The 26,175-nt window shown below is 44.1% G+C and overlaps 1 long non-coding RNA gene across 1 annotated transcript; it reads left to right on the top strand.

Annotated features, from left to right (window-relative positions):
- LOC125342085 lies at window positions 1-24,709 on the top strand. The gene is made up of 2 exons (XR_007209140.1): window positions 1-98; window positions 24,643-24,709. It is a non-coding gene; the product is annotated as an uncharacterized LOC125342085 (long non-coding RNA).
- Window positions 24,710-26,175: the final 1,466 nt, after the last annotated feature.

The following is a 26,175-nucleotide window of genomic DNA, read 5'->3' on the forward strand; positions in this document are numbered from 1 at the left end:
AGGACCGCATTTGCCTAATTATACAACGTCACTGCCTCTGCTCTGATTGGCTGGATCCAGTCTCTGAGGATGATATTCCTTGCATGTCTGTCCACATGGTAAGTGCATGTGGCAGAGGGCTCCTGCTGCTAAGTTTATCGAGAGTGCTTCTTTTACACACTTCCTTCCTACCCCATGCTGAGAGAGACTCCAGGCTGAGGCCTGCCCTTTTCTCTCTCTTCTTTCTTCCCCAGGCTCATTACACCAGCCTACGTGGCATTTTTATTACCATCTTGTATGGCAGGATTTTCACAACCCACAGTGTACAGGGAAAAACCATATGCTTCCTTCTCTTAGCTGTGGTTCCCTGATAGTCCTGGGGAAACTTTTTTTGGTTTGGAGAGCTGCTTTGTTTCTCTCTCTCTTAGTCAAGAGAGCTTTCCCAAGTGAAATCTGGACTTGAATATCGTCTATAGGCTCTTCCTAAAGTGGGTTTCAAGAGCTTGTTTCCTTGGTATCCCAGTCCATGATTCAGTTTTTCCCTGTAGCAATGGAGAATGCCAAGAACAAGGCAATGAGGGAAAGTAAGGAACAATACTTCATATTATCTTTCTGCATCACTGTGAACTTATCCCGGCCTTGGGGTGGACGGGAAAGGCGTGGGCTGTGGACTTTCTGATAAATGACAGCACGTGAACTCGGACCCCTAGCTTTCAGGGAGCATCTCCCAAATTACTTTCTGAAACCTCAGTATAAATAAATCAGTATAAAAGGTGATTTTTTGGGGGGGTGTTCCTGGGGTTTGAACTCAGGGCCTGGGCACTGCTCCTACCCTATTTTGCTCAAGGCTAGCACTCTGCCACTTGAGCAACAGCTCCAGGTCCAGCTTTTTGCTGGTTCATTGCAGGTAAGAGTCTCACGGACTTTCCTGTACTTGCTGACTTTGAAACACAATCCTCAGATCTCAGACTCTTTGAGTAGCTAGGATTACAGGCGGGAGTCACTGGCACCAGGGCTTAATTTTTTATATAAATATATTGTCTTCACATAAAATAGTTTTCTTATTGTTACTTAGAAATGAAAATAAGTGCAGATTTCCAATATACCCTGTGTTCTAAATGGTGCATGCTGATAAATATAGTATATATGATTCCAAAGGCTGTCATAGGATCTTCAATAATCTTCAGAATTGTAAAGAGGACCCGAGACTAAACATTTGGCAATTCACTGGCCCCACTAGGAAGTCTGTTCTCAAGTGGGCCAACTTTAACTTAGTCCTGTGCTGGCCTGGGTCCCGCCTGTGGCTGTCCCCCAAGTGTGACCCTGCAACCCAGCCCTCCACAAGTTGTTCCAAACCAGCCATTTAGAAAGATATTGGGGGACCAAAAGGAATATCTATATACTTAGCATTATCTGTTATCAGCAGTCTCCTAAGTTTAGATAGAAATTCCCTTTTTGATAATAGAACAACTCTTGAAAGAATTATTTTCTATAAGTAAGGCACATGCTACAAGTTGACGTTGGCTTCTGAATGCTTTAGAATTAGAATTCTTCTCCTGTGTAGTTAGTAATGACTATCAAAACGGATTCCTGCATATTCATTCCTAGAACAAGTTACTTCAACCTTATTATCATGCTTCTTCATAATATGATTCTCCTTATGATTGTTGTTATTGATTACTACTCTTAAAAATTAGGAAAACTTTATTCATTCCTGTTCTTTTGCTTGTAACAGAAACCTGGAGAAAGCAAAATTGTTTTGTGTTTACAAAAATGATTGGCTTCTTTCCCCAGAGATGATCAAATCCTTGAACAATGACAGGAAAGAGGAGGGTGCTGTCCATACCCAGGGGCCTTAGCCAGCCTTGTCGTCCTGCCCCAAGCCTTCGGTCCCATGCTAGAGACTGTAGTGTGTGTCTTCGGGAAACCAGACCCATCTACTCCGGGCCTGTGACAGTCAGCCAGGAAGAAGCCTCTCAAGGGTCAGCTGCGAGTGTTTCTCAAGACACAGGGACCATGCAGCCATTTTCTATATATATGGTGCTGAGGAATGGTACCCAGGGCTTCATGTATACGAGGCAAGCACTCTACCACTAGGCCACATTCCCAGCCTCTGTCTTCAGTATTTTAAAAACCAAACACCGACAGGAAACTTTCAAGTGAGTTACCCTTGGATAGAGAGTTGAGAAAAAAATGTGTGCTTCTCAGTGATAGAAATCACAGCCCTTAAAGGTCTTGTGGGTAAGCTCAGTTTTTCTTTTTGTTCATTTGTTTTGGAAAGTGAGTTTTAAAAAAAAGATTACATGCCACTGGGTCAAAAACAAAGGTCAGGTTCCCCCAAGTCCCTACTTTAATTGGATGAATTTTCATGGCACCATTTCAGCATTCCAGCTCCTGCACCCTGAGGGTTATTAGGAGAAGGGTTGGGATGATCATGGTGAGATTTGAGTCCCTTCCTGCTCTTGCTACCTATAACAGTTTCAGTAGGGATGAAGAAGAACAAAGGGAGGAAGGGGAAAGGAGAGACAAAGAGAGAGAGAGACAGAGACAGAGACAGAGAATGGGGAGGGAGAGAGAAAGGAAGGACTAGGGATAAAATATAAATGTTCTTGCCTCCAATCAAAGCTTAAGGAAACAGTTTATTTTTTAACTGGTGGAATAGATTGCCCAGAGTAGTGGGAGTTGCTGTAGACATGGACATAGACCTTGGAGTAAGGTGGGAAGCTTGGGTGGCCTGTGTATTGTCCAGGAGTTTAACTTGAGGCCGGCTGAGATTGCCCAAAACAGGAATATCTCTGGGTGGCATTGCAGGGCCCAGGCGCTCCCTCCCAGGTCCCCAACAAAGAAGGGAACGAGAATTCCAACACTTGTGTTCATGCAGCACTCACGCTGCAACGTGAGAGAGAAAAGCGAGGAAATTAAAGTTATTCTTAAGAGAGTGACAGATAGATGCCTTGTGTTGTGTTTCCGCTCACGGAGCTGGCACCCGTTATTCAGAGTATGTACCTTTTCTGAAGTGTTACAAAGAGCAAAACTAAAGTCGAGCTTCGATTTTCAGGTTGAGAGGAGGCTTTTGTGAAGGAAGGAACAATGTCTCCTATAGTTCCAGTTCTTATCAAGTCTGCTGCATTCAGATTGCCACAGTGCAAATGTCACTCCTTTTTGATATGATGTTTTAGGACTCAAGAGAAATTTGAATAAGAGCATGATAGTGAATGTTCATGTTAGCATGATGAGCACGCTAAAAGTATTTTCTTTAACTTCATCCTAGTATTCTTAGAAGTGTTTTTGGATTATTTACTCATCAGAAATTCACAAACAGCCAGAAGTCATCATGTGCTTTGACATGGTTTAGGTGAGACATTATTTACATATTACATATTTACATGTTACATATTTACATATTGAGATGGGCTCATTTGGAGTGTGTCCGACCGCTGTGCTTCACTCTCCTCATTCCTGGGCTTCATCTCCATTGGAGCTCGTTCTGTGGCGGCCATTGTGTGTCTGAAGCTGAGATGATCAAATGGAGCTAGTGTTCACCAGCTCCTTCAGTCTTGTGGGGAAGGAAGGATGGGGCGTGGGCTGAATGGCTGGAGAAGGTATCTCCAAGGAAGAATGTTTGCTCAGAGATTGGACAGACACACAAGGCTGGCCCAGATGAGATGGGGAAGTGAGTTCCTATGAAAGAGGCAGGTGATGAATGAGACCCACTGGGGAGGACTGGAAGACCAATGCGGCTACAGAGGAAGCCCAAGGGGAGACAGAATGAGACAAGAAGTGCGGGCTGGCTGATGCGGTAATCCTGAGAGAGATGGCGTTGGCCTGAGCAGAGTAGTGATGAAAAGGATGGAGAGAAATAAGTGATTAGATAGAAGTGCATCGGAGTTGATAAGGGGCATGTGGAGATAGAGGAGGCAGGGGTGAAGAATTAAATATGTCCCAAGTGCTTGGTGGTACATGCTTATAACCCTACTCGCTCAACGAGGCTGAAGTCTAGAAGGATGGCAGGTCAGGGCTAGCCTTGGCAGAAACGTTTCTGAGACTCCATCTCTGAAATAACCAGGACAAAACAGGGCTGGAAGTGTGGCTCGAGTTGTAAACCATCTGCAAGCAGGGTAGCCAAGTGAGAGCGAGGTCGTGAGTTCTAACCCCAGTGCTGCCGATGATGATGATAAATAAAAATCATAATAATCAGATGGAGCACAGGATAGCAGCTAGACAGATGACAATGGCACTGGCTGAGAATGAGAAGCTTGGGGTCCGAGACACCCGTGGGACAGTCAGGAGGTTGAATAATGAGGGAATCAGAAACATAGCGTATGCCAATCCAGGCCTGGAAGTCCAGGACTGGCCAGCTGGTGGCATTTCAGTGATCTCACAGCGCACTGGTCTCACCTGCCCCTTGGGCCCACTTCTCTCCCCTCCCACTCTTTCCTTCACCCCAAGAGGGACCTCAGTGCATAACTCAGCCATTCCCCTGCCCCGGGATTCAAATTGGGTTCTTCTGCTCGGAATCCTGTCCAGAACAGCGAAGGTCCAGGGAGTTCACTGGGAAGCAAGCAAGCTGGCTACTCTCAAATCATGGCCACCACAGAAGGCCTGAGACACCTACTCAGAGACAAAGAACTCTGTCACTTTAGCATTCAGCAGTGGCCACAAGCCTCAGCCTTTCCTTGGGTCTGTTCACCAAACTCAAGTGCTCATGGGCACCGTGAAGAAGTTCAGCTCATCCGTGGGCTGGAAGAAGAGCCTTCGGCTTAGGGCCCCTGAACCCAATAATGCAAATAATCATACCTGAACTTGGGGGACCAGGCTATGTTTATCTTCCAGGACTGTTTTCTATACTAGCAGACTTGTGAAGATAGAAACAAGCAGTATGATCTCTACTCTCAAGGCCTGCAGAAAAGCAGAAATCCCAGGGGCCCTTTCTTCCAGTCCTCCTTAGGAAGCAGTGAAGGGTGACGGGAGGGTGTGGGGTGTACTCGTCTCAGTCACTTGGAGGTAGCCTGGGTCTGGCTGTGTCCTCCGGAGGATGCCAGCTCTGGCTTCTGTGTTGCAAAGAACCCAGTATATCCTGTGCATATTCTTGGTAAACAGCCTTTAAAAGATAAACCCTTCATAGACTGGTTCGCCCCAACTCAAGCTTGCCTGGAGGTGGGGATCATGAATAACAGGAGGTCTCTACGTTGTGAGAGTAGATGGGACACCAGGAGGAGACAGCGAGGAGAGCAGGGAAGAGAGAGAGAATGCCCCCTCCCCCACCCCACCCCCATCCACTGAGTGTGGCATCACCGAGAGAGAGGCCAGACTGGCCCTCTGGTGTGGCCCTGTCTTCTTTCTGTTGAGAAACCTGACACTGAAGCCAGGCCAGGACCCCGTGGGGGGTGGGGCAGTGTGCCCTCGGGGACATCTCCCCTGACATCCTGGTTGATTTGGTTCCCCACCACTACACGCTCAAAAAAAAATCTGATTCGTGCTGGCATATTCCAAGTACCAAGTTTCCAGAAATGTTGGGGATGCCAATTTCCTTCTTCTTATTTTTAAAATGAAAAAGACCACTGTGATCCAAGTAGAATCTGCGCAGACTACTTGGTAGCAGGTTTTAGGATCACCAGAAGTTGCTCTTGCGGGGTGGGGGGGGGGGGGTTGTTGCATGTTCAATGAGGTCTTTCCGAAGCCAGCCATGTCTGCCTCTGCAGCTCCCACAGAAAGGCAGCGTCCCTTCACCTCTAATGACCACACAGAGCTTGGTTAGCTGCTTTATGGCAACGGAGCAGATTTTCGCTGTCTCCAATGCTTTTTCTCCTAGTGACAACAGGAACACTTGGCTCTAGGGAATATCCTTGAACCTTGTCCTCATGCCCTTCCCATGGAAACTCTATTGATTGCCTTCCTGGTCCTCTCCCCTTCACCTGGGGCGTTAGGGGGTCCTTCTCCTCCCGGCCTCCCTGTGGATTTGAGCTATGTGTCCAGGGAGACTGGAAAGGCCATTGGGAGCCCTCTCATCACACTGTTGCTTAGCTCAGGGATAGCCTTTGGGGGGGGTGGGGGGGGAAGAGGCATTTGAGGGACCTATCGAGCACTAACATATTGATGATGGACGTGGAGGGGAACAGGAGTTAGTATATGCTCGCTGTGCTTGTTATTAATGAAACGATCAGAAGACGTATTGTCAGGGAAGAGATGTTAATTATGGCTATTAGCTTTCTCTGCCTCTGGTTTAGTTTGCTTTCTCACTAGTTGTGGACTTACCATGTAGAGACCGGAAGAGGATATTTTTATTATTCAGGATTTGGGGCTAGCTGTCTTTCTTTCTTTCTTTTTTTTTAAACTGGTGACATGACTCTGATTCTCAGAATGAGTGAATTGCTGATTTCCAATGGGAAGGATTAACAAGAACTGCGTAAGATACGGGGGCATTACTCGGCGTGAGGACCCCCAGCTTGCAAGCAAGGTGACTGGACACAACGCAGGTGAGGAATACATTCTGAATGGGCATCACTGGGACTAGGGATGGCCCCCAAATTAATGAAGGAGTCCTTGTGCCATGCAACAGGAAGGAGAAGGACTAGCGCAGACTTTCTCTGGACGCAGGCCATTTATTATTACCCTAATCCTAAGAGTTTAGGCTTACCTCTCCAGTCTAGTCATCTCAGCAACATGGCAGAAGAGGAGACACCGACTGGCTCATGGCTTTGCTGGGTCAGCATCTCATTTTCCTCTCAGAGTCAGGAAGGAAAGGAGGGAATCCTCAGTGCTGGGCAGCGGAGAAAACATCCAAGAAAACAGGCAGGAAAAGCCGAGTCATATGCACTAGGGCGCAGGCTCTTCCCTAGCCCTTGTGCCCTGCAGTCAGAAAGCCAGCTTCTCCTGAGAGCCTGTGACCTACACCCCGATCCTCCACTCTAACATCCCCTGTGCATTAGGCCCGGACTCCACCTCCTGTGAGACGTCCTGAGGACAACTTACAGCACTTAGAGTTGTTCTTCATTTTTTGTTTTTTGGTCAGTTGTGGGTCTTGAACTCTGGGGCCTGGGCACTGTCCCTGAGCTCTTCAGCTCAATGCTAGTGCTCAACCAGTTGAGCCACAGGGCTACTTTTGGTTTTTTGAGTGGCTTATTGGAGATAAGCATCTCATATAGACTTTTCTGCCTGGGCTGGCTTTGAACCATGATCCTCAGATCTCAGCCTCCTGAGTAGCTAGGATGACAGGCGTGAGCCACTGGCACCTGGCTTAGCACTTAGAGTTTCAATTGTACTTTCTTGGTGTTTTATTCTGAGCATTTGTATAGCATGTGATCCATTGTGGTGTGCGCAGCCAAGACCAATCTCTGTTCTTCCACCGGTTAAAGCTATGCCACATAGTTACAGTGGGAGTTAGAGTTGAATGTCTTGGAGCGCTGTCTTCTCTGCCACCACCATCCCTTCTCCACCCCCTCCACCCCCGGGGTGGGGGAGGCACCTAAACACAGGCAAGGCAAAGTGTGCTGTGACACTTAGGTCTCTAAGGACCCAGTGAGGGGAATCCAGAAGCAGGGGAGAGACGCTCTGTAGCGCTCTCACGAAAAGCTCGGGGCCCAGGGGGAAGGGTTAGGGCCAGAGCAGGTAGTGGAGCCAGGAGAGAGCAGCACAGGAAATAGGAAAAGTACAGTAGATTTCTGCTATGAGGAAAGACATACTGGCTGCAACCAAGAAAAGGCAAAACAAGTCGGGGCAACCAGGGGCTTTGTCCCAGGTCGGCTCCTGCGCCTCCTCTGTCCTCACAGCACAAGCACAGGCCAGGAGGAGGCCAGCAGCTCCTGTGTGAAGGCCATCTTTCCTCAGCGCCGTTTATTATCTTCAGTTCTGCAAAGGGGCTTGAGTTCAACCGGACAATGTGGGAGTACAATGCATGGCAACCATTGTCCTCCACCTCTCTCTCCCTCCCCTCCCCTCCCCTCCATTTGCCTAGCTCCATTTTCACACACGTACCTTGACTGTTATGACTGCATTGGCTCGCTCACCCTCCTCTCTGTCTGTCTGACCCCTGCCCTTGACCTCACTTCTCCTCCAGTCAATACATGTTCTGGATTCCTGGTTCGTTTTGTTGTTCAGAGACCTTGCACCATCACTGCACCATCACAGCCCCCCCCCCACCCCTTGCGTGTGCAATGCATCTGTGTGAGAAGTGAGATGGACAAAGTGACGAAGAGGGACATGCGCTCTTCTTTCCTTCATTCTGGGCAGAGTTTGCCTAAATTAGAGAAGTTTAATAAGATCTGGGATAATGATGTTCTTTTAGAGCCCATTACCTACTGTGTCGGAGAAAATTAGGATTGATGGAATTCTTCCAGATAAAAAATAGCAAGTTTGATCAATCTAAATCAGGAGTGTCATTTTTGGGCTCCTTATTAAACAGCCTTGTGATTAATAGCTGGATTTATTTCTGGATTGGAAGCATATGTTCGCGTGTGTGTGTGTGTGTGTGTGTGTGTGTGTGTGTGTGTGCGTGCATGTGCCCACACACACGGGCATGCGCGTATGCATGCACCTGTACTAGGGCTTGAACTCAGAATTTCCTGCTCTCACTTGGCTTTTTAAACTCAGGGCTAGCCTTCTACCGCTTGAGCTTCACCTCTACTTCTGGGTTTTTGCCAGTGCTAAGATTACAGATGTGAGCCACCTCTGTTGTTGATAGAAAGATTTTTTTTTTGCCAGTCCTGGGGCTTGGATTCAGGGCCTGGGCACTATCTCTGGCTTCTTTTTGCTCAAGACTAGCACTTTGCCACTTGAGCCACAGCGCCACTTCTGGCCATTTTCTATCTATGTGGTGTTGAGGAACCCAGGGCTTCATGTATATGAGGCAAGCACTCTTGCCACTAGGCCATATTCCCAGCCCTTAGAAAGATGTTATATTTTCACTTACTAGGAACAACCTTGGCAAATAATTATGTGAGTTAATGATTATTTATGTATAATAAATAATAAAAATCGAGGGCTTTAACTTTACTATTCTAATTCCAAGGTGAAGGTTTTACTACTATTATTATTGTTGTTGCTGTTGTTGTTTACCAATTATACTTTAGCATTTAATTAACTTTTATACAACATCCATATAGAGCAGGTCAACACATTCATGTACTTGATAACACCTTTTTATTCCCTAATTACCTTGAAAGGTGGCACCAAGAAGCTGCTTTGCATACTAAACTGTTACAGGTTTTTATTGAAAAAAAATTGAGGTGAGAATAGGAAGGATAGTATTAAAGATCACATTGAGTTTTTTTAAATTATACGATCATTTTGGCAAAACTCTGTGATACAGGAGCAGATCACGCCTCTTTCAGATACCTGTGTGTCTTCCTTCTTATTAAGGAGAGGTGGCCACTCTTCCCTGCAAATCTGGGTAGATTTTCTCAAGAGGATGCCAAAAATAACCAACTTTGCATGTGTTTAAAGGTGAAACCTAGGCTCTTCTCTTGTAACACAAAATATTCCTAGCCCATGTTTTGCCAAAGAGTGTATGTTCAAAATTTATCTTCCAATTTTTTTCTAAAAATCAAATTGTGTCTTATCTTTTTTTTTTAATGGAAAATTCTCCAAAATTTCAAGCCAGACTTTTCTGGTGTTAGTCTTGTCATATGACAATTATATTTTACTTTTTGCTTGGTTCTAGGTAACTCAAAGTCATATTTGCTCCCTGGCTTTAGCAGCTGAACAAGACTTAGTGTCAAATCCTGATCTTGACTCTCCTTTTCCATTCTGATGTTCCAATGGTCTCTAATGGTTTCATTTAGTATTCTTATATTTTATTGTCAGTGAGGATGTACAGAAATGTCAAAGCAAAGTCCTTTTTTTTTTTTTTTTTGGTGGTGGGGGGGGTGGGGCTTGAACTCAGAGAGTCTTGACACGTCCCTGAGTTTTTGTGCTCAAGGCTAGTACTCTGCCCCTTTGAGCCACAAGCTCCACTTACGGTTTTCTACTTGTTTATTGGAGCTAAGAGTCTCATGGACCTTCCTATTTGGGCTGGCTTTGATCCTTGATCCTCAGTTCTCAGCCGCCTGAGTAGTTAAGGTTTACAGGCCGTGAGCCCCTGGCGCCTGACTCAAAGACTATTTTTTTTTTTTTTTTTTTTTTGGCCAGTCCTGGGCCTTGGACTCAGGGCCTGAGCACTGTCCCTGGCTTCTTCCCGCTCAAGGCTAGCACTCTGCCACTTGAGCCACAGCGCCGCTTCTGGCCGTTTTCTGTATATGTGGTGCTGGGGAATCGAACCTAGGGCCTCGTGTATCTGAGGCAGGCACTCTTGCCACTAGGCTATATCCCCAGCCCCTCAAAGACTATTTTTTAAAGGAAAGAATTAGACATTCCAGTAGCTTTGGCGTCACTGGATGGCTGCCTCAGAGATTTAAAAATAGCATCATTAACAACAAAATAAAATATGTATCACATCCCCCACAGGGAAAATATTCATTGTGTGGGAGCCAAAGACTGGTAGTTGATGCTTCGGTTAGTTCCACATTGTGTTGGGAAAGGTCAAAGGTGTTCCTAAACATTTTGGAAAATCACTGAAGGCGTTCAGTGACATTTGTTAGTCATTCAATTAGTAAGTTCTTTCCGAAATAACACAGTTTTCCATCCATCTTTCTTACTCCTTGGAGGTGGAGTGCAATTGTACACTGTGCGTCTATGACTTTATCACTCTCCTTGTATGTATAAGGTACACTACCTGCTCTCAGACTTCCCCTATTCTAAACTCACTTGAAATCCCAGAATCCCAGAGCTGTGCTGTTCTCACCAGTTTCCTAAGCAGGCAGGGCTGCCTCTGTCTTTAAATTTTCCTCATGATAGCTAAGGATTACTTACTTGTGATTCTACGTGGTGATTGTAAGTGTGCACTGACTTGTGGAAGGTCATTGGAATGTCATTCGATGCTTCTTGGCTGTGCCTTCTTTGAACCCAAATGGAGTACACTGAACTGTACTGTGTGTGTACGGCAGTGAGGGAGGAGGGAGCTTTCCCATATAATCATTCCAAGTTTTAGGATGTGTAATGTTGGGGTCTTTAGTTGTGCTAAAGCAGCAGATGACAAGATGTCTAGTGTGGTCTGAATCTCAGGAACTTAAGACCTTGTAGACCAGCCCTTGCAAATGGCTTTCCTGGTATCTGTGGTCAGTTCTCAATTATGTTTGTTTGTTTGTTTTTTGCCAGTACTGGGTCTTGAACTCAGGGTCTGAGCACTGTCCCTGGCTTCTTTTTGCTCAAGGCTAGCACTCCCCCACTTGAGCCACAGCACCACTTCCGGCTTTTTCTGTTTACATGGTGCTGAGGAATCGAACCCAGGGCTTCATGCATACAAGGCAAGCACTCTACCACTAAGCCACAGTCCCAGCCCCAGGTCTCAATTCTGCATAGGCCTCATGTTCATCCCCATTAACCAGTAAACAACCATTACCATGTCCTGATTCAGTAAGCATTGTTTGATGCTTATTCTAAGCAAGGCATTAAAAGCATCAATAAATACTAACAGAAAGGGTGTTTCCATTTCTAGGGGTCTAGAAATCCTAAGATTTGATTTATAATATTATATACTCAGCAGCCAACATCTACCCTTCTGCCCTCTTGTTTCTGCCAACATACATTTGCTAATTATCTTAATAGCCAATATGGACTTATTTAAACCTGTAAGTTGTGTGTGTGTGTGTGTGTGTGTGTGTGTGTGTGTTTGCTTGTGTGCTACTAGTGGGGCTTGAACTCAGGGCTTTGTGCTCTTATTGGTTTCTTTTGCTCAAAGCTGGCACTCTACCATTTGAACCATACCTCTACTTCTGGGTTTTGCTGGTTAGTTGGAGACAAGTCTCTTGCTTTGTCTGCCTAGGCTGGTTTCAATCCATGATCCCTAGATCTTAGTCTCCTTAGTAGCTAGGATTACAGGCATTAGCCACCAGTGCCTGGCCAATTGCTCAGGCTTTTAGCACAAATGCTTTGACAAAGATAACTGTCACCTGTCTCTTTTATATTTGACAAATCAATTATGTTCCTTGCTCCTGTATATTCTGAAAAAGTCACATTGACAAACTATGATGAGGATTAATTTTTACAAACAAGTTTGTTTTCTTGCTCTAGTTCTTTAACTATTTTAAATAATGACTTTTTATTATTATCGTTAAGTGGGTATACAAAGGGGTTTCAGTTCAACAAGTCAGCTTGTGAGTACAGTGCATCTTGATTAAAGTCACCCCTCCATTGTCCCTCAACCATCCCAACCCATGGCCCCTCAAATGACCAGGTTCACAAGCAAGTTGGAAGTGGAAGGTTTTCCCCCAAATAACCTTATTAGTAAATTGTTTCTTGTCGGGCAGATATGATTCTTTTTTCATGTAATTTAATCCAGTGTAATGTAACTACTAATTTAATGTAACATTAAAGTGTTGTACAGAGGGGTTACCATTGTATAAGTTAGGTAATGTGCACGATTCTTTCTGGACCTCTTGACCTCTTCACTTGCAAATGTGATTCTTAAAATCGTTCCAAGTAGCTCAGAATGAAGGGAGGTTGAAATAAAACTGAAAATGACTTTAAAACAAGCAAACAAAACCTGTAGCTGGCCAGTTTCACCCCACAATGTAAGGTACCGGTGGTGTCAGGACTGCCTTTAAGTCATGTGGACCAGGCCTGAAACTGGGTGGCCACACGTGGGCAAGTGTCGCCCTCTAGAGTTCAGAATGAGTATAGACAGGAATGTGGAAGGCAGGTGGTGAATGTGCTCCGTGGCCCTCCGGACTCCACCCTCCCTGGCTGGCTTTGGCCATGTTTCCTGGCCTTGGGTGTGAAGTGCCAAGATTTCCATGGGAACCTGCCTCTGCTCAGGAGCAGTGCACACCCCTGGCCCAGTGCAATGAAACAGCACCTCAGGAGAATTCACTTCTGATTCATTCAAAAAGCCCTGCTTCCTCCGGTGATGGCTTGAACTAGAATATTCCATCCTCAGGTTGAGTCTGAATGCCTAGCCCGCTTCCAAAGAATCATTAGAGGAACTGAGTGTGCTGCCCACATGGGGATGGAGTGGGGGGAGTTTATATGTGATACCAGTGAGCTGTGTGGGGCTGTGGTCCCCACCTCCTCCAGCCCGGACTCACTGTGGACCTGCAACACTGTCTATTTGCTGAGGTCCCTCCTTCCCTTCCTGTCTCCCTTCTTCCTTTTCTTTCTCCCTCTTTCCCTCCTTCCTCCCTCCCCTCTTCTTTCTCTCTCTTTTCTTTCTTCTTCCTCCCTCTCTTCTGCCTTCCTTCCTTCCTTCCTCTCATTCTTCCTCTCTTTCTTTCCTTCCCTCCTTCCCTCCCTCCCTCCCTCCCTCCCTCCCTTCCTCCCTTCTTTATATATAATGTCAATGAGTATGTTTGGCAATGGGTAGGTTTAAGCTATAGTTTCAGAAGTGTTTTATCTAAAAAAAAAAAGGACAAGCAATACTGCACAATGCTTCAAACACCACTGTAGTATGAACAATTGTTATCTACTTAGGGCAGAATTATGAGGACATTTCACGTTTCATAGTCTTCTAGAATGTCAAGGAAGTTGTATAGTCTGCCACCATTATGTAGTGTGAAGTTTCTGAAAGTTGTATGTGTATATTTCTGTCAGTAACTACTATATTTCTGTTAATAACTACTCCCAGTGGCTTTTAGTCTCCACAACATTAAGCCGTACTTTTCTAGACATAGATACTTTTGTCTCCTCTCTTTAAATAATGAGCTTGTAAATCTCTGAACAGATTGGTGTGCAGTAAGTACACATACCAAAGAAGAAAGGCATATGCACTAGTTAGGCACAGTGACTTGTGTCTGTAGTGCTGGCAACTCAAGAGGCTGAGATCCAAGGATTGTGGTTAGAGACAAACTGGGCCCAAACAAGTCTATGAGATTCTTATCTCCAGTTAACCAGCAAAAAGCTGAAAGTGGAGGTGTAGTTTCAGTGGTTTAGTGCCAACCTTGAGTGAAACAGCCAAGTGACAGTGCAAGGTCCTGAGTTCAAGCCCCAGTATTGGCACCAAAAAACAAACAACAACAACAAAAACTACCAAAAAAAATCTACAAAACAGTTACGATCTGATCTTGGAGATCTGTGTCTCTTTGAAAGGCTGAGAATTTTGTTGTGCCCACAGAAAAAGACCTGGTAGGATGCATGTCACAAAGAAATCACTAGAAAAGGATTCTGTGCTTTTGTAGATGAAATATTGTCTAGAAAGCCAACAGGAAACCACAAGAGAGACACAATAGAGAGGCATATTCCAGGACACACTTTATGCTAGGAAAAATAGGTACCCTGCACTAAAATCCAGGTAATAAATGACTGAAAAATGTGATTAAACCTCTGAAATATCTCATTTCTTTTGAGAGTTAATATAGCCCATAAAACCAGTGGCAATTGTACTTTAGGTGAATTGCTATATAATATGCCATTTTGCCAAAGTTATTGTGAAAATGGAAAGAATTTGCTATTCTTAATAGTTGACATCCATTTTAGGCAGGATTCACACCTGAAGACAGAGGGAATGTCAAAGGCAATTGTTATTCTGTTGTTTCTAAGGCCCATCTGGTCTTCTCATAGTTTTTATCGAAGAGAATGACTTTCCACCTGGAATGATTATCCTTCTGGGTTTTTAAAAAACCAGTAATTCCTTTACTATTAGAGACCAACGTTTTCTGAACTTATCAGGGCTGATGTTTTGGGCTGCATAAATGCTTCCTTGTTTAGGCTGTCCTTAGCAATGGAGGATTTTTATCAGCCTCTAATCAGAGCCCAGTGACCCTCGTAGAGCTGCTGTGTATAAACCTCTATTACTGTTTCTGATGCAAACACATTTTTGTCTTCCATCTTCTATTCCTAGACCATTTGCAAATGACTTCTTTTATTCATATGCATGCAAATAATGGAGTAGACATCAAAGCAACTTTTTCCAATGCTCGAAGACTCTTCCTCCCTAAGACAGAGAATCTTAAGTTATAAAACACATTTCTAATGGGCCAGAGTTCCTCAAAATTCTTTACATTCTCAGTACCATAGGAAACCAGGGTTGGGAGTATAGCCCAGTGGTAGAGAACATGCTTAGCATGCAGCAAATCCAGGGGTCAACTCCCACAACTCCTACAAAAGATTCTGGAAAATGAAGAATCAATGACTGCTTTTGCTTTTGAGACAGGGTTTCACTCTGCAGCCCAGACTGACCTTAAACTCAGAATCTTCTAGCCACCACTTCCCAGATTCAGAGACTGCAAGCTTTGGAGTATGACTTTATAGGAACACATCACCATCACTTGAAGTTATGTCATGATTGCCATGCAAATATAAAATGAACATATGTCAAAGATTCTATCCTGCATATTGATTCATGAGGGGACTCAGGAAGATGATAAGCTGAGACAAAGAATGTTTGAGAAGCTAAGCACTCACAGGCAATGTAGGAAGGGAACATTAGACAACGAACTCGTTAACGCTTTGTGAGGGCAATAAATATTATGGTCTGGGGATTCATCTTCCACCAAATGGATATTATGTGCATGTCCACAAGATAAAAGCCTGCAAGCTAGTATAGAGGTTCACATGAGTTAATATTCATTATGGAGTGTAAACCCCTTTACCTCCAGGAGGTTGCTCCTCTCTCCTGGGTGAAACTTCTCACCTCTTTGTTTCCTCCCAAGAGGAACAGATTTTTCTTTTGCAGAGAGGGGAATACTGGGTCTTGAACTCAGGGACTTGAACTGTCCTTTAGCTTTTTTCCAGTCATGACTGGTACTCTACCACCTTGAACCACACACGTCCAGTTAGGTCTTTTTTCTGGTTAGTGGAGATAAGAGTCTCTTGGATTTGCTTTGCCAGGCTGGCTTTGAACTGAGATTCTCATCTCTCAGCCTCCTGAGGATTACAGGCATCAGCCACCAGCATCTGCTGAGGGATATATTTTATTAAATAAAAACATTATTCATTAATCATCTCGGTGTCTGTTTTGATTTCCTACATCCTAAAATCAGGCATTCAGTATCACTAAATTACTAAATAGCAGGTAACAAATGTTAGATAATAATAACACAGCTAAAGACTACATTGTATTAGATAAGCAAATTAATAGAATATATAGTAATATATAATGGTATATATATTTAACATTTTAGAAGCACTCATGTGAAATAATTATGTACTTTTATAGATAATCTAAGATAAATTTTGGTGGAGTAATTAGACTACATCATAGAAAGTATTAAAATCATTTCTGCAACACAGTTATTAAATAAATATATTAACAAAAGTTAACTAAAGCTTATTTTTATAAAGTGCCTTAATGAGAAATATGCCAACACTATGGAAATCTCAACTCCAACTCTGTGAAAACTAATTACCTTGAATTATGAGGTAATCAATTAAGACACAGGAATTGTGGTATGCTGTTTGTACATTGTGTTTACACTATTCTTTTGCAAGATAATAGAAAGAGCAATTCTAACCAATTAAGCATTGGACTGAAGCAAATAAAAAATGAAAATGGGTTCAAGGTCTTCATAAAACAGCCTGACCCAAATGCACTAAACATTCTGTTATTTAAGCTTGTCCCTTTTATTGTGTCTGAGACTGGAACTTGAACACGGTACCTGACACATTTGCTCATTGACTGGTGCTCTACTCACTGAGCCACACCTCCAAGCCCAAAGCCTGTCTTAAGCAGCTTCTGTAGTTTTAATGCATGACTTCTTAAAAAGTTACCTGTGACAATCAATATACTTAATCTTAAATGCTTCTTCTTTTGTGAACTTCCTATTTACTTCTCACCCCTCTCTACCATGGGGGAAAATTAAGGAAATAAATATGTTATGATAAATCTGTAAAATGTTTTTTATATTTCTATACATTTCCTTACTTTTTAATGTAACATGTATATTGATTTCTTGATGTGTGTGTCTTCTGAATTGTACAGACTCAACTTTTCCCATCATTTAAAAGTTATAATAAATTCATAAAAATAGGCTAAATGACAGTTTCATAAATTATTTCCTGCCTGGTAGTAGCTTTCCATGTCAGTCTGATTTTCTTTATCTGGTATCAGGAAGCATCCATCTGAGGACAAATTCACTCATGACAAAGTTCTATAATCATGTTACATCTCAAGAGAAATTAACCCAGTGCAGTTGCTCACACCTGTAATCCTAACTGCTAAGGAGACTGAAATCTTAAGATCGTAGTTCAAAGCCAGCCCAGGCAGCAAAGTCCATGTGACTCTTCTCTCAATTATCCACCAAAAAGCTGGAAGTAGAGCTCTGTCTCCTGTAGTGGATCACTAGCCTTGAGCCAAAAAACTAGCTCAGGGACAATACCCAGGCCCTGAATTCAAGTCCCATTATTCATACACACAACACAGACACAGGATAAAAGTAGTGTGTGGTCTTTTTGTTATAGAAACAATTCCTGTAGAAGTGAAGAGGCATTCAGAGTTGCTGGGAGATTGTCATCCTAACTTACAATGAAAAGTGAACCACAGTCACCTCTTCTCTCTTGAATCCTCATCGGCTGAGGATTCTCTGTCAGGGCATAAAAAATCTGCCTCTTTCAGTTCACAAAGACTTTTTGCAGAGGTCCTCTTCATTTTATGAAACAGTCTTCTTTCTTTCTTTTTTTTTTTTTTTGGCCAGTCCTGGGCCTTGGACTCAGGGCCTGAGCACTGTCCCTGGCTTCTTCCCGCTCAAGGCTAGCACTCTGCCACTTGAGCCACAGCGCCGCTTCTGGCCATTTTCTGTATATGTGGTGCTGGGGAATCGAACCTAGGGCCTCGTGTATCCAAGGCAGGCACTCTTGCCACTAGGCTATATCCCCAGCCCCCAGTCTTCTTTCAGTAACTTTAAGTGCTTCTTTTTGACCGCTCCAAGAGTACACTGGCTAATTTCTACTTCCATTCATCTCTCTCTAGAATGTAAGTTTGTTATGGAGTTGGATTTCATTCCTTTTTTTTGTTAAGGAGGCCGCATTGTGTGACTCTGTTCACCCAAGGTTGACTTTCTTGTATGGTTGGATGTATTTTCTCCATTAATACCAAATGAATTTGGCAGGCAAGTGATTTTGTTTTGGTGGTTTATGGTTTTTTGGAGTGAGGGGGGTTGTGTATGTGTATATGTATGAGTCTGTGTGTGTATACGTGTGTGGGGTATGCGTGTGTGTGTTTGTGTGCTTGTATGCGTGTGTATGCGTGTGTGTGTGTGTGTGTGTGTGTGTGTGTGTGTGTGCTGGTTCTGGCCATTGAACTCAGAGCCACATGCTCTGACTTGGCTTTTTTTGCTCAAGGTTCTACCACTTGAGCCACAGCTCTACTTCTTTATTTTTGCTCATTATTTGGAGATAAGAGTCTCAAAGACTTTCCTGCCCAGGCTGACTTCGAACCATGATCCTCAGATCTCCGCCTCCTGAGTAGTTAAGATGACAGGTGTGAGCCACAAATGCTTGGCTGTAATTTTTTTTAAATCATCTTTGCCATAGTATACCATTTTCCCTAAGACTCACACTAGTTTAAGAGAGTGGGTGATATTTAATCCCTGGAGATGTGGAATGCAAAGGTAATTAGCTTTAATGGGCTCGGTTACCTCCTCAAGAGAGATGTCAAGTGATAGAACGGCCAAAGGAAAAGAATCTTAGGTACGATTACACTTGAACTTGCTCTGGTTCCTGTATAATATCAACATAGCATCCTCTGAGCTTCCTTAGATAGCTCTTGGAGACAGGATCTTGAAACTTTATTCAGACAAACCATTGCATCCTTTAGCAGGCAGGTGTGATGTGTCCTTACTGTGGGATTGAGTTTCATGCTAAACCCAATGCTGGTGTCTGGTTCTTACCTGTGTTTATGGAGAGAGCTCAGCAACTCCCCTTCACACACACACCTCCATTCAGCCGTAGTGTACAGCTTTCTAATTGGAATTAACCAGTTATAGTTCCCTCTAACAGCCATGGCCTGTATGGTTGTTATGTAATTCAGATTATGGTAGGGTTCATTTGCATGATATAATTGATTTTTACCGGAGATAAGGCTTCTTGTGTACCACATGAGTGATCATTATGTCCTAGAAAGAGATATTCTCAAACATTTAACAAACTCGCAAGTCAAAACAACCTTCCAGATCTCTCCTATACATTTCAATGTGTTTCGAATTAACACTTTCTCCATACCCGTTCAGTGCCCACAGGCAGGGCAGGCTCGGGTAGAAACTGATGAGAAAGAGCTGGACAGAGACTATTTCCATCCTGACAACTCATCACGAGTTTTTAATATCCTCTGATATTCAGTTTCATTCCCTAAATATTGAAAGATCCTGGCTTTATTAAACTCAGTACTTCATGCCTGACATTCAAAACTATAAAATCAGACATTGGATATCAAATAGGAGAGAGACATTTTTCTCTTCTCCTATTTTTAATTTATTTTCAGATAGCTTCTTTTGGGCTATAAAATCTGGGAACCGGCTATTTATTTTTCCCTTAAAGACAGAAAATTGTGATTTAGCAGGCAGTCCTATTCCCTGTCTGCCGTGTCATTGAAGGTGATTTTGTAGAGAACAACTGCTCGGGAGGGGGGAAGAAGGGAAGGGTTTTGACCCTTTGCAGTTAATGAGTAATTCTCTTTGAAGGTTCGGCCCCTTTTACTCACTGTTGACACTTAATTCTGGTCTCGCAGTAAACTCCCCTGTCTACAGTCTGGCAGTAAACTACCCTGTCTACAGCCTGCCTATGAGTAAGTGGCCCTGCAGGATTCCACTTCTGGAACATTCTTCTTCCTGCCGTCTCATCTAAGTCTCATTTTGCTGAGTCAGACTCGGAAAGTCTGGTTTATCTGTAATCGGACAAGCTATCTTGCTTTTGTTGTTGTTTGTTTTAAAATCTGCAGTGCTCTTAAGAGCAGCAGGTATGGCTGAGGGACCTTCCCCTTCTGGTTTCCCACCCCTGCCCCACACAGCTAGAAGTGACTCTGGGTGTTCTCTGAGTCCTCCCTCCTTGGCTGACCACCGCCTGCTCTGTGGCCAGTTCTTTGTTTGGAAGACAATGGCAGTGCTCCCTCTGTGACAGTGGGTCCTCCTCAAACCCTCGGGGATTCTGGACATTGCAACTCCAGGCTGGCCCATTCTAGACAGAGCGAGGACAAACATATTTGGCTGTGTTCACCCACTGAGACTTGGGGGTCAATTTGTAAACCACAGCATCAAGTCCCAGGTGCTCATTAATACCATTTCTGAGCCTCCGTAGGGGAGGAGGCCACAGGGAGGCACCCTGGCATAACAGATCTCATTTTGCCAGCAGCATACCAAATGCTTGCTTAATGAGAACCGGGAGGGACACAGCCTGCATGGGGCCCCCATGAAGGGCAAGAGGAAGCCCGGGTGAAGGCAGAGGCTTTGGGAAGTTCTGCTGCTTCCCCTGCTGATTCACCAGCTCCCCCACTTTGTGTCAGCCTAGTATTGTCAACATGTGCGTTAAGTCAAATTGACCATATAATGCAGAGGGATTAAAAGACATTGATTGAATCCCCAGGTCTTTAAAAATAGTTAAAAATCACTTGCAAATCATCTGGTAAAACCGTACCGTGTGAAAGGCACCCGGGGTGTTTGCTCTACTGGAGGCCTGCAGATTGTTGTCCTGGTGCCTTAATAACTTGCACACTCATCTCTCTTGGATCGTTCTCATCGTGCTTAGTGTGCACTTGGTTGTAGCCTCATTGCCTTGTGATGAAGTATTGAATAACCTATTTTTTAAAAAAAAGAATACAAATGTGACTTTTCACAGGTGAGCCTTGGTCACTGTGGAGGCAAGGGAGCAAAATGACAGGATGCAGACGAGTACAAAGGAAATATGCAAAGGAAATACCCAGCCTCACGGGACACCATGTAAGAAAGACCTTCCAGTGTGTGTTTCAGAGTAGTACATTTGGGTCAGGCTGTTTTACTCAGACCTCAAATCCATTTTCTTTTTTAAATTTTTTTCCTTAGTACTAAGACTTGAACTCTGGGCCTGGGTACTATCCCTGAGCTTTTTCGTTCAAGGGCTGGGTCCACTTGAACTGGACCTCTACTTCTGGCTTTTTGTTAGTTGGAGATAAGAGTCTCATGGACTCTCTTGCCTAGGCTGACTTTGAACCACCACCTTAAATTCTCAGCTTCCTGAGTAGCTAGAATTACAGGCATGAGCTACTAGCGCCTGGCTCCATTTTCATTTTTTTAAAAAAATTTGATTCAATCAGTACCTAATCGATTAGAATTGTTCTGGTCTTATAAAAGAATAGTTTAGATAAAATGTGCACTCCGAATACCACAGTTGCTATGTCTTAATTGGTTACCTCATAAATCAAGGCAATGAATTTTCAGAGAATTTGAGTTGAGATTTTCATAGAGGTGGCACAGTTGGCATTAAAGCCCTTTATAAAAACAAGCTCTAGGCTGGGAATGGGGCTTAGTGGTAGAGTGCTTGCCTAGCATGCATGAAGCCCTGGGTTCAACTCTTCAGTACCCCATACACAAAAAGCCAGAAGTGGCGCTGTGGCTCAAGTGATAGAGTGCTAGCCTTGAGCAAAAGAAGCTAGCTCAGCAAAAGAAGTCCAGGCCCTGAGTTCAAGCCCCAGGACTGGCAAAAACAAACAAACAAAAATAAAGCAAGACCTAGTGATACCTTTGTGATTATATTTATTCAAAGAACTCAGAACTGTTCTACTAAACAGTACGTCAGCCTTCCTGCCAGGCAAGATGGAGTCCTTTTACAAAATGGAGTAGGTTAGACTGATTTGATTTGGGCCTTATATTCAATGGTGTAGGTGGCTTGATTAATTAATTTATTTATGTGTATATGCTTGTGCTGGAACTGAGACTTGAACTTGGGCCCTCCCTCTCTCAATAACTTTTGTCATAGTCGTTGCTCTGACGCATGCGCCAGGCTTGACTTCTGCCTTTTTGATGTTTCATTGGAGATAAAAGTCTCACAGACTTTCCTGCGCAGGCTTGCCTCAGACTGTGATCCTCAGACCTAAGCCTCCAGGGCAGCTAGGATTACAGGCATGAGCCCCTGGTGCCTGGCCTTACTATCACCTGGTAATGTAGATAATTTCTGCTCCAGCCTGGTGTTCAGTGATGGATGAAGAAGAGCACGGGTGCTTCGAAATCTCCAGGTAGGCTCAGATGGGAGGTGGACTGACAGAGGAGGACGGCAATAGTGGCAAAGCACCGCTGCCCCGGTGGCTGCAGGAGAGATGGGGGCCTGCAGCTCCCGCGGGTTCTGTGGGAGTGGCTCCCTTCATGCATGCTGTCTGCTGTCCATTCACAGAGGATGGAATCATGACACAGAGCAAGGGCACAGGCTCAGAGCCTACAACTCAGATGAGGTAGAGCTGCAGCCTCAGTGCCTGCCAATCTTTCACCTGCTTAGAAAAGACAACAATAACTGTAAAAGTCAGCTGGGCGCTGGTGGCTCCCACCTGTCATCCCAGCTACTCAGGAGGCTGGGATCACAGTTCAAAGCCAGCGTAGGCAGGAAAGTCTGCGAGACTCCAACGAACCACCAGAAAACCAGAAGTGGAACTGTGGCTCAAGTGGTAGAGCCCTAGCCTTGAACAAAAAAGCTCAGAGACAGCTCCCTGGCTCTGAGTTCAAGCCCCAGAACTAGCGCACGCATGTGCGCACGCGCGCACACACACGTCATTCTTTCAAAGTAACCTCAGTGTTAATTGAAAAGAGTAGTTCAGCACAGCAAACACAACTTTTTTCTTTTAATGTTACAGCCACATGGTTTTGCTAACAAGAACCAGATGGCATATTTGGTTCCAAATGAATAATATGATTTCAAATCTCAAATTATTCCTTTGGACCCCAGATGAGAAGAAAAGAATATTTATGAACTCCACATAATCAAGGGCTTGGAGGGAAAACCGTACTGGTTTAGTGACTAGAAGCTTTTGCTCTGCCAAGAATCTAACTTGGATAGGCTTCTCAGAATACTTCTATTTTTCCAGCAGGCTTGCTTCACGGGTTGCCTTTGTGTTCTATAGGAAGCCAGAACGAGAGCAATCTTGAGATTTCTGCCTCTATTAGAATGTAGATCTGTCGGCTGGCGCCTGGATCTGAGGCTCAGGATAGAAGCCATCACTGCCACAGTGAATGAGAGCAAGATTTCTAAAGGCTGATTTTAAAAGTGGAAAATGTGCTCAGTATTCAGCTGTGGGAACAACACCGATTGCTAGATAAAGAACAGCACTCAAGAGTTACTCTGCTTCATTGTGAAGCAATTCCTTATGTTCAACCACACAAAACCCTCTCGGCAGAATCACGAGCGAAGTTGCTGAGTGGGAAGAGATCGTGCCTGCCTGCAGGCTGGAACAACCCAGTCTTCTTCTTATGGGCGAATCGGCAAGTTAGCTTAGAACCCAAAACACAGATCTATCCCACCCCACCCCCCAAAAAAAACACAACTTCCCTGTGCTTTGAGCTGCTCTCTCTATCTGCATACTAAAATTGTCACTATGGAAGGTGGGCTCATGCCTGCAATCCCTGCCACTCAGAAGGCAGAGATCTGAGGATTGCAGTCTAAAGCCAGCCAGGGCAGGAAAGTCCATGAGTCTTCAATTATCCAGCAAAAACAAAGCCAGAAGTAAAGCTGTGGTTCAAGTGGTAGAGCAGCCTTGAGTGAAAAAGCCAAGCAAGATCATGAGGCCCTGAGTTCTAAACCCCAGTACTAGCATGTGCACACACACACACACACACACACACACACACACACACACACACACACACACCAGTCTTTGAAATCCTAAAAGGGATATGTAAGGTTCATTACAAAATTAATTATGAAATAAAATGCAATTACAAAGGAAAACAGACATGAAACTCAACAGCAGAGTCAATATAAAGGAACCTATTAGAAACCTTAGCCCAGAACATAACAGTCATGTTTTTCACAAGCTAACATAGGTAAACAGATAATGGACAGATTGGAAAACCCAGACAACAAAATACCAAAAGCTTTGAAAAATGAAGGTCAAGTTAAAGACACAGATCAAAAGAGTAGTCACTGATTCCAGCCTGTGCCAAGTTGTACACCCCAAAGTAAGAACTTTAACCAGGGAATGAAGAGTCGAGAAGTTTCTCCTCAGGAGGTGGAGCAGGTAGGGAGTGTGAGCAGGAGTTTCGAATGGTGCCCACATCACCACTGCGCTTCCTTTGTCTCTCTTGAGGAGCCTGGCCCAGGGCTTGCTGACCATCGTCCCACAATTGCATGAGCTGCACAAGCAGCCCAGTCCTGGTTTTCAGCTTCTACTTTCATTATTTATTGTTATTAATTTGATTATTGCTTCCTTAGCCATAATCATCTGTACAGATGTGGCAAGAGCCACAGCACTGCTTATGCTGTGTTTGTTCCCAGGCAGAAGAGGAAAATCTAACTAGGAATTAAAGATTCCCTCCAAAGCAGCAATGATTGAGCTGGCCCTATAGGGGTTGATTTTTTCCTTTCTTTCTTTTCTTTGTCTGCCTTAGTAAGAAGTGCACTAGAAGGTAACAGAATGAAAGAATCCGCAGATTCGAAAGAAGAAAAACAGAACCACAGTCAGAACAACAGGAACTATCATTTAAAAAGGAGGGTAAAATCCAGGGAGTTAATCGAATCTTTCTCTTACAGATTCTCGCTGCGAGGGGTACCACAGGATGGACTCCAGCCAGAACAAACGTGAATCCGTAGTGGTGAGTAAATATAATAATAATAATAATAATAAAGATGTGCATGTGATGGCAATATAAAACAGTGCTTTTTAAAATAATTTCCTGGGCTAGGGATATGGCCTAGTGGCAAGAGTGCTTGCCTCGTATACATGAGGCCCTGGGTTCAATTCCCCAGCACCACATATGCAGAAAATGGCCAGAAGTGGCGCTGTGGCTCAAGTGGCAGAGTGCTAGCCTTGAGCAAAAAGAAGCCAGGGACAGTGCTCAGGCCCTGAGTCCAAGGCCCAGGACTGGCCAAAAAGTAAAAAATAAAAATAAATAAAAATAAAAAAATTTCCTGACTGCAACTAGAGTCTCCTCTCTGTATGTGGTTTCAACTCTGTTCAGCTTAGTGACTTATATCATGAACTTCCTCTTCTTTCTACCCAGCCACTATGACATATCATAGGTATTAAAAAGCAGTCCTAGAGTAAGTGTGTCCTCAGCTAAAGTTTAAGGATGGTTTCTGATGACACACAGCATTTTGACTGGGAATATATGTTGAGGCTTCAGCTCTGCCTTGCATCATCAGCCTCTACTTCTAGAATGCATCTCATCACCTCCTTCTGCCTCGGTTTCCTCCTCTGAAAGACGATGCTGCCGTAAACCTTGCTGAGGTTAAAGCAAGGGCTGTGTCCTATTGTGTAATATGTCTGCAATATTGACTTAGTTTCCCCTTCTTCCTATGTCTCACCATGCAGTAGCCATTTAGTAAGCATTTAATGTTTCCGTGAATGCATATGCACTCAGGAAAACACAAGGGCAGTTTGCGATTCAGCTGGATATCCACTCAAGAAATTTGAGCAAGGAATGAGAGCATTTGTAGATGAGGAAGAACAGAGAGTATCTAAACGACCTAGAATTGTGTCAGAGAAAACTGTAAGACCCCCCCCCTCCTGCCGGGGTAAATTGTTGGGAGTATCCCTAGATGCAGAGTGAAAACCGTTGAAAATGTAATTGTCCCTGAAAGCCAGCAAGCCCACACAAACAGAATCAATCATCAGAGGGAAGATGGCGCCAAGTATTGGTGGACCAAAGTGCATGGAGGGCTACACTGGGCTCTGAGATCATGAGCAGAGTCCTCACCAGAAGGAACTGGCAGGAATCGTGCTTCAGCACTGGAGGGATTGACTTGTCCTCCATCCTAGTGTGCAAATAAAGTAAAAACAAGGCTGGCTTGGAGAACTACGAGGCATCCTAAACTCTTGGATGGGAATGTTACTTCTTCCCAAATTAATGTCTGCATTTGGGCCTGAGCATCACTGACTCAATACCAAGATGGCAGTGACAAAAATGAAGGCAGAAGCCGGGCACCAGTGCTTACACCCGTAATCCCAGTTACTCAGGAGGCTGAGATCTGAGGCTAGCAGTTTGAAGCCAGCCCAGGCTGTACTCTTATGCCCAATAAACTACTCAGAGAAAGCCAGAAGTGGCACTAGTCTTAAGCAAAAGA

The sequence above is a fragment of the Perognathus longimembris genome, chromosome 25 (assembly GCF_023159225.1).
Source record: "Perognathus longimembris pacificus isolate PPM17 chromosome 25, ASM2315922v1, whole genome shotgun sequence".
In the NCBI taxonomy this organism is placed as follows: domain Eukaryota; kingdom Metazoa; phylum Chordata; class Mammalia; order Rodentia; family Heteromyidae; genus Perognathus; species Perognathus longimembris.